Here is a 9,586-nt window from a genome sequence, read left to right on the forward strand (position 1 = left end):
GTTCTTGGTGCAATAACCATAGAATGAACCTGTGTGTATCACAAGAATCAGGTTTCCCTTTTCTTGATCTATTTCTCTGTTTTAAGTCAGATACTTTTACTTCAAATTTTAAAATTTCATCTTGCTGAAATGCTTTAGTCTTGTAAAATATCCAAGATATTTTTTGCTTTGGAACGGTTTTTCTCAAATAATGCGGCATGGATTATTATTATCTGGGGAATAGAGGCCCTGAAGTGAGAACTTGCTAAAAAGTGCACGCTCCTAGGTCCTAGGCCAGACTTAGGGAATCAGCAACTTTGGGTGTAGAAGCCAAATCAGCATTTTAACTATGCCTCCTAAATGATTCTTAAGCACACCAAAAGGTGAGAACCACTGCTATAGGAGTATAAAAATACATACACTTTTAGAATAAAAATACGAAACATAGTTTAATTTTATTTCCTTTTTTGTTTTTTTAAATATAAATTTGTGACTCTCAAAACCAGCACTTCTGAAAGTATGGACAAGGGGATGCTAAGGACGCCCCCTAAGTCCTTTCGGTAGAGTCCACAAGATCAAAACTGCTTTTGTAATAATACTGAAATGTTATTTGACTTTTTCTATTCATTCTCTCATGAATGTGCAGTGGAATTTTCCAGAGGCTAAATGACAAATGCTATCATAACAAACCAAATGCAGAAGCAGATAGGAGGACCCAGCTTTCTTCTATTAAGCATACATTGAAGAGATTCTCAGAAGTATAAAAACGCCACTCCTCTCATTACCTTTTTTGTTCTAGAAAATACAGCTATTTTTCATTAAAAGATGTTAGCATTTAATGAATCTGTTATTATTTTAAAGTAAATAAATATTTTTAGAAATTACATAATTTTAGTTTCCATTACAGTGAATATCAATAGATGTAATCCACATAAACAAAAGCTCTTTGGGATGTTCCATAATTTTTAAGAGGGTAAAGCAGTCCTGAGTCTAAAAGTTTGATTTGTCCTAGATTTGTTTTCCTCTCTAAAATAATCCTAAGGGATCTTAGTGGGAAGTCTTTTCTGGTTCCTGATCAGCTGCACATTCTGAATCCTTGCGGTTTATGACCAAACAACTGGTTGACCAGGTGAGCAAATACAATATTGAGACTTTGGTGAAGCCCTTTATCTATTCTAGAGTAAACAGTGATGGTTTCCATGAAGATTAAGTAAAATACTAGAAAAACAGGCTCTTCAGAATTTCATTCTAGCCAAGTCTTGACAACACCAAAAAAGGAGCAGATAGGGTATTATTAAAACAAAGATGTTTTAGGCATGTGTAATATGACACAGTAAAAACAGCATTGTCCTTGAAGTAAGCTTTCTTGAGTAAATCAACCCTCTCTGGGCCTCAGTTTTTTCCATACAGGGTTTATATTGGAATCTAACATTTATTCATTCATACATACATGTATTCTTTCTTTCTTTTATTCAACAAATATTTATTAAGTATATTCTTAGCTTCAGACACGTTGTTAAAGACCGGAAAAATAGAGGTAAATGATCTAATGTCTGACCCTGAGGCGTTCATAGTCTACAGGAAGCTAAATCTATTTAAAATTTATTTAAATTTACTCTAAAATAGGTCTCCAGTTCTACAACATTTTCTCTATTTCCCCAGTTTAATATTTCTTCATAGCACTCATCATGACCTGATGTCTTATGTATGTATGTACTTACTTTGGGGAGAGGGTACTAATTGTCTCAGTAAACTATATATTCCAGGAGGGCAGGGCTTTTGTCTTGCTAGTTTTTTCCTGGCACATGATTGACACTCGGTAGGAATTTTTTGAGTAGATGAAAGAAAATAAGGGAAAAAAGGAGGGATAGATACATATATAGGAGTCCAGGCATAAGATGATAGTGGCTTGGCTAAAGTGAATATACAGGGGAAAGAGAGGAAAAAAGGAAAGAAAAGGAAAAAGAGAAAGAAAATACTTAGGAAAACAAATCAATGTATTTATTGAGTAAAGAAGGATGAGCTGAAGTTAGGTGAAGTATTAGAGAGCTGGAAAGAGCATTCCATGCAGAAGGAGGTGCATGTACAAAGACTAAAAATGTAGAGTATCATGGGACTGTAAGTTGTTCAATATAGAGAGTTGAAATGTGTGATCAGTAGTACAGGGAGAGGGAAAGAAGAGATGGGCAGCTGTAAGGTTCTGTGAATCTATGAAGGAAAGGATATGAAGGAGTGAGCAGCTTTGTGCATGCTTCTACTTCATGGTCTAAGCAATGTGGACTTCTCTGTGGACTGGTCGGATAGACATATAGTTTTAGTGTGGGAAAGCTTTTAGTTATTATCCAACAGTGTCCATGGTAGAATTATTGTGATTACAGTTAATGTATACTGAGTTCCTGGTAAGTGAAAAGAATTAACATATATTTTCTCATTTTCGAACAACCTCATGAGGTAGAGACTATTATTAATTCCTGTTTCATAGATGAGGACATTGGTGTTCAGAGGGGTTACGGGACTTGCCCAAAGTCAGTGGCAAAGTGGTAGCCAGTCTCAAGAAGGCCATCAATGATCTTTACCTCCTGATATTCCTGCCCATGTGCAGTATACTCCCATAATGAAAGCACAGCTGGTCTGCATGTGCTGTGAAATATGGTGGAAGTGATGGTGTGTGACTTCAGAGGTCAGATCACAAAAAACATTTCAGCTTCAACCTTGACCTTTTGAATTGCTCAGTCTGAGGGAACCTCAGGGGCTGGCCTAAGGTGGCTTTTCTTTTTCTAGGCAGGGTAATTTGTCTGGGGTCAGGAATTAAAGGTAGAGTAAGGAATGGAAAGACACTCTTGGAGTTTGTGATAAGAATCCTGATGCGGAGGCAGTAGTAGTAGGCTTCTATTTTTCTAGAGAAGCAGCTGATTTCACTTTAGGGGCCCGACAGCCCTATATAAGCTCTGGGGAATGATGGAGAAGGAACTGTGTTCACAGTGTGGCATAAAGTGAACTGAATGGAAAACCACTTGGAAAACGGGAGTTTCCTCCTAGGAACTTTAGGCTTTGGACTTCCAGAGTTGTATGAGATGAGACTGTTAATTATTTATTTATTGTGTATTTGAGATGAGACTATTAATAGGACATTGGAGGATTTGGGAAGGCGTGGGGTTGCCTTTGCAAAGTCACCTAATGTGTGTCTGACTTACAGTAAATATCTACATAGGCTTGTTGGATGTGAATATGTTCATTTGGTCTATATTTTAAATATCAGTTCAAACAAAAGCTTATCTAGGATATAAGTCAAAACAACAGTCTTGTTAAACCAAATTTTTCAATTCTTTCTTTTTAAAATCTCTCAATTTTTACAGTAAAGATTTCGTTGAACTGAAGAGGCAGAAGGAACAAACACGTGTAAACCATCTGGTTTGTGTGAAGCACTGTGCTAGGTACTTTTACATGCACTGTCACCTGCTCCTCCTTGCAGCAATCCTCTCCATATGGGTTTGCTTTGCTCATTTAGCCCAAATAGAAGCCCCACGTGGCTTCTGCCTAGCCTTCCTGTGCTGGTCACAGTTGGGGAAGTTCTGCCACTGAGGAGGAGCCAACCACCTGGCTGTGAGCCTGTGTTTCATAGTCTCACTGTCACAAGGCTGCTTGGTAAGAACCACTTTTTTTCTGATCCGTAGTGATTTGCACTTCTCCTCAGTAACTATATTTATGCTTAAAATAATTAATGCCCTCCATTTAGCCCACATCTTTCTTCTTATGGAGCTGTAGTACACATTAATCTCACCTGACTTTACATCTCATTTAAGGGAGAGCATGGGAGAAAGTTTTGTAGTTGAGAAACTGAAATAAAGGGGGACTAGTACCAGATTATAATTACGTCTTACAGTTTTCAATTTTTAAAAATGTCCTAGACCAGTGTTTCTTAAATCTGGGAGCTATATTAACCTTGTAAACGGAAGAAAATTTCATGAAGTCTCAGAACTATGTCTACTTACTTGAGTGGGAAAAATACTACTTTATGGAACAAAAGTCTTATTCTACAAGCAAAGTTTTCCAAATACGAATTGTCACTGCAAATAATCTTTAAAACAGGTGAAGTTATTTTTGTACTATCTTTAAAATGAAAAATTAACACTTAAAATTCCTCACAAAACTCCCAAGTCACTGAGAATGCAGCCAAGTCTGCCCCACCCAATTTGAGAAAATCTGTATCAGCTACAAGTTTATTTCTATATTATATATTCCCAATTATATTTGAGGTCTTTGGAAGCCCTGACAGTGTGAGGCACCACACCTATTTCTTTCTTCTTCCTTCCTTTTTTTATTTTTTATTTTTTTGAGATGGACTCTCAGTCTATTGCCCAGGCTAGAGTGCAGTGGCGTGATCTTGGCTCACTGCAACCTCAGCCTCCCAGGTTCAAGCGATCCAGCTGCCTCAGCCTCTTGATTAGCTGGGACAACAGCTGTGCACCACTACACTCAGTTAATTTTTCAGTCTGGCCTTGAACTCCTGACTTCATGTGAGCTGCCCACCTTGGCTTCCCAAAGTGCTGGGATTATAGGCATGAGCCACCATGCCCTGCACACCTATTTCTTTCTGTATGGATTTAAAGGGGAAAAAAATCACAGCGTATTTCTTTTAATTTGTTCATGCAGTATGTAGTTATCTGCATTCCATTTGTCTGTGTTTGCTGAGTGTGTGAATAGCTGGTGTCATAAGTACAGACAAGGCCTTCAACTTTGTTTTGCACATGCTTTAAGCCCTACTTGTATTCTCAAGTGTCAGGCTCTCTCTGGGGTGGGCTGATGACCATTCTTCCACCTGGAGATATGCATTTCATCCAGCTACTGGCAGCTGCAAGAGTTTCAAGGCCTAAGAAAAGCTTAGTCCTCTGAGACTGCTGCTTGCCCAGAAATACAAGTCATACTTTTGTGATATCTGGTTGCTTGCCATATGGTGTCTCAAGGGGTCTGGGATCATTTACTGCAAGAATTCAGTGGGATCATGTTACAGTGCTCAGAGCCTAAGACAGGCACACAAGAAACACACTACTACTGCATGGCCTTCTTTAGGAGCATGTGGAAGTGTTGCAAACCATGGGATGGCTTGGATTAACCCCATAAAGAGACAAACACGGAAAGAACTGACTGGGATTCCCAACAATCTTGGAGTTCAAAGGACCCATTGTAGGGCTGTTCTGGAGTGTTGGATGGGGTGATAATTATTAATAGTTCTATTTGGTTCCTATAAAAACAATCACTTCAAAAACATTGATTATTAAAAGTCTCATAGAAAATTTATTTTTACCACTTCTCGGCCTTCTGGGTAAGAGCAAGTGTAGTATCTATTTATATCAGTTTAATATCTGATACATCCTCTATGGGAGGATAATATATTGAATGGATTTTTGGAGTTAGGAGATGGACTAGGAACTTGCCCCACTCCACCTGTTAACCCGGTATTGTAGTACCTCCAGGAATGGTGCATCCCTTTCGGGGTATAGAATGGTTGCAACAAAAAATAGATCAAGGCTGGGTGTGGTGGTTGATGCCTGTAATCCCAACACTTTGGAAAGCCAACGTGAGAGGATCGCTTGAGTTCAGGAGTTTGAGACCAGCCTGGGCAACATGGTGAAACCCCGTCTCTACAAAAATTATACAAAATATTAGCTGAGTGTGGTGCAGTGTGTTTGTAGTCCCAGTTACTCAGGAGGCAGAGCCAGGAGGATTACTTGAACCCAGGAGGCAGAGGTTGCAGTGAGCTGAGATCGCACCATTGCACTTCAGCTGGGGCAACAAGAAGGAAACTCCATCTCAAAAAAAATAAATAAATAAAAAATAAAAATAATAAAGAATTTTTTTTTTTTTTTTTACTGGGAGGAACAGTGTCAAAGTTTTGATGTTGTCTTTCAGTGATAAGATGACAAATGGCTTTTCCTCCTGCTTCTCTCTATATTTCTATACTTTCCAAATGGGCTACAAGAATGTAAGTGTAGACATTCATACTCAGACTGACTGGCTCCACTATCTAATACCTAGGTGGCCCTGGACTAATTTCTAATCTCACTCCCATTTTTTTTCTGTCAGATGAGGATTCTATTAATAATGCCTGCTTTCATAAAGCTGTTGTGAGAATTAAATTAGGCAATGCAAGTAAAGGTTTAAACAGTGCCTGGCACATAGTAACTATATTCACATTTTGGCTATTGTTACTATTACTGCTATACTTAATTGATTCTAAGACTCACATTTTTCTCTTTCATTTTTAACTGCTTTCTAATTGAGATATATCACAGCTGATGGTGTGACATGCTTAATGGACAGCCCTTTTTATTGTCTTGGTGACTTTTGTGGTTTGATGCAGTCAGTCTGAACAGCTGTGCAGTTAGCTTTGCACTGTTGCAGCCTAGGTCAGAGGCTCTATCCCTTGGGCTATGTGGTATTTTGAACTTGCTGATTACTGCTGTTTATGAAAGCCTTATCCACAAGTCAATAGCTATCTTTATGAAGGCAGATCCGACAAATGCATGGGGTCCACAGTTGCCTTCAGAAGATGGCCATGAGGGGGCTGGCGAGCAAGCAGATACTGGCCATCTTGTCCTCAAAGCTACTGTCCCCCAGTAGGGGCTTTGCTGAGCTGGCTGCTGCTTGTCCTTGGATTACACAGGCATACATGCTCTGGCCTCTCGGGCTTCTGGACAGATTCTAGTGGGCCTCAAAGGGCTTAATACTGAAAAATCTAAGGCAGTAGTCCATTTTTAAGCGGGTGGGGGAAAGTCGTTGGACATACTTTTAAAGCACCACACTTTTGCTACTTTTAAAATGCTATGCAGCTGAAGGAGGTGGGGGTGTGTGTGTGTGTGTGTGTGTGTGTGTGTGTGTGTGTGTTGCAGGAGTTTCAGTTAAGAGTGCCAGACCCTGGGAAGGAGCACTAGATGAGCTGCTCCAATTTCATTCTGCATCCAGGACCAAAGAGTGAGCTCTGAAGGAACTAACCTTACATTCACAGGATTTGTACACAGATTCAAGGATCACTCCTCATTGTGTGATCTCAAGATGTCCCAGATTAGAATGCAGAGTTCTTAGGACTATTGACCTGGCAGTAAGAGGTAGTAGAAACAGCCTCTATGAGCAAAGACAGAAAAATCCAGATCAGAAAAGAATATGAATACTTGTAACTTGGCGGTGCCTACGTTCATTTCAATATTGGGGTGCTAGTGAAGGAAGACATGTGCTCCAATGGAAAACTATGAAACTTATGTCACATCTAGACTAGCACAATACACCCTTCATGGTTATCTAATTTCTATTCTGTGGGAGCTATTTTCTAACTCTAAGTAGGAAAATAACTGATACCAATCAAAATAATTACTTTCTTTGTATTTTGAAATGTTTCTGAAGTGAAATTTTTTCTGGTGGAGGAACAATACTCCCTCATCCTCTCACCACCCCATGCCCATGCAGAAGCCTGTTTTGCATCCAAATGAGCATTCATATCAACACTTCTTAGTCCATAAAAATTTGTACTTCTATGACTTCTCCTTTGAACCAGTTGCCTGGTTTCTCCACGTAATTCATGAGTTAAATAATACCTTGAACATGTGCTCATTTTCTATCTATATGAGACTCATGATTTTGCTTCTTTTAAAAATATCTTTGAACACTAGAAATACAGGATTCAAAGGACAAAGAACAACTTAGGAAGTTTTGAATATACTGGATGGGAAAGAAAGGCACCTCAAATAAGACTGGGAATGCCCTTAGGTCAGTTCTCTGGACTTTGCTCAAAGCAGCAGTATCTTAAATGCTCTTTTCTGAGAGGCGACAGTATGCATGGGAATATTTCTCTCCCCATCTGGAAAATTCATGGTTCCAAAAATAAACTCTTGCCAAGAGCTATTTCCCAGTTATTGTTAAGCTCCCAGATCATGGCCTATGGACAAGTGGCATAAACTCTGGCATACTGGTGCAGCTCAAACCAAGAAGGTATCCTCTTCCTCTCAATGCTGCTGAATCTCTGCTGCGGTCTTTGCCGACTGTCTTTGGTTTAGACTAAGTACTGAGTTGGGAGATTATAATTTTGTTCTGGGATGACTGCCCTGAGGACTGGGGATGGAGTAATTTTCTAAATTTGGTAAATGTGGGACCAGTGCTATTATACTCTTATAGTACTACTAATTAACTCTGAGCTTTTTCCAAGGGTGACTCATGAAAGATTGAGCATGAAGTAATACTACGTCTTAAGAACCACACTAATTCTGGTATGGAACAGCTTAAGCTATGGCTGCTGAAAGAATCACAGTATCCAAGATAGAGAATCTCTCTCTGAAAACTGAACAAGATAAGAGATTGAGGGGGTAAATTTTGAATTGGTATGTCTTTGGACATTCACACTGAATGGCAAGGGAAACTGATTCTGGACTTTTAATTCCACTGGACAATCATGTTTTTAGAGTCAACTTGTAAGCAGGCTTAGTTGTTCTTGTGAACTCTTTATTTCTCTTGAAACAGATTATTGCTCTGTTGCCAGGTTGGGGTCCAGTGGTGTGATCATTGCTCACTGTGATTTCAAACTTCTGGGCTCAAGCAGTCCTACAGGCATGTACCACCACACCTGGTAATTTTTTTCCAGAAAAAATATTAACAGGTTTATTTATAATTATTACAAAGTTGAACCGCTGAAACGTATTCACTGAAACATTTTGACTTGTATTAATGCTTTATGTCCCCGCATTTATATTAAACATTCACAAGAACTACCAATAACAGGAAGAAGAGTTTTTTTTTGTTTGTTTGTTTGTTTGTTTTGAGAATGAACTGTTTCCCATCATAGTGGATTCTTGAGCACATTCTCCACTTACGCAGCGTGCTACCTGGATGTCTTTTGGCATAATTGTTACACATTTGGCATAGATAGCACACAGGTTGGTGTCTTCAAAAAGGCCAACCAGATAGGCCTCACTTGCCTCCTGCAAAGCACCAATAGCTGCACTCTGGAGCCCAGATCTGTATTAAAGTCCTGAGCAATTTCTCCACCAGATGCTGGAAAGGAAGTTTGCGAATCAGAAGTTCAGTGGACTTCTGATAATGTCTAATTTACCAGAGTTCCTCAGAACCAGGCCTGTAACGATGAGGCTTCTTCGCCCCTCCAGGAGACGGTGCACTCTTGCGGGTGGCTTTTGTAGCCAGTCACTTTCTGGGTGCTTCACCACCCGTCAATTTGTGGGCAGTCTGCTTTGTAAGAGCCGTGGTATAGAGATCTCCTTACTTACACCCCTTCTCCTTAGGCTGGAGCTCGGTGAGCGAGAGGTGTTGGAGAGCGATTGTGGCATGGCAGCGGCTGCCCATACCTGGTAATTTTTAAAAAATTGTTTGTAGAGACGGGATCTTCTTGTATTTCCCAGTCTGGTCTCGGACTCCTGGCCTCAAACAACTCTTGTGAATTCTGAATGGAAGAGAGTTTATATCCATATTTCTATGCTTGCTGACCATTTTTTGTTGGATTATCTTAGTGTTGAACCTTTAATAGACTATGCTGGTGCATGAGGCTGCTCAGGATTTGTGATGAGAAACAGAATAGGCAGTCAACTTTTGGAACTGGGTACAAAGT

General features: G+C 39.6%; 1 non-coding gene across 1 annotated transcript; it reads left to right on the forward strand.

Annotated features, from left to right (window-relative positions):
- The first annotated feature begins 5,282 nt into the window (after positions 1 to 5,282).
- On the forward strand, positions 5,283 to 5,469 carry LOC112423375 (U2 spliceosomal RNA). The gene has a single exon (XR_003013849.2). It is a non-coding gene; the product is annotated as a U2 spliceosomal RNA (small nuclear RNA).
- Positions 5,470 to 9,586: the final 4,117 nt, after the last annotated feature.

This window comes from Macaca nemestrina, chromosome 6 (assembly GCF_043159975.1).
Source record: "Macaca nemestrina isolate mMacNem1 chromosome 6, mMacNem.hap1, whole genome shotgun sequence".
Taxonomy (NCBI): domain Eukaryota; kingdom Metazoa; phylum Chordata; class Mammalia; order Primates; family Cercopithecidae; genus Macaca; species Macaca nemestrina.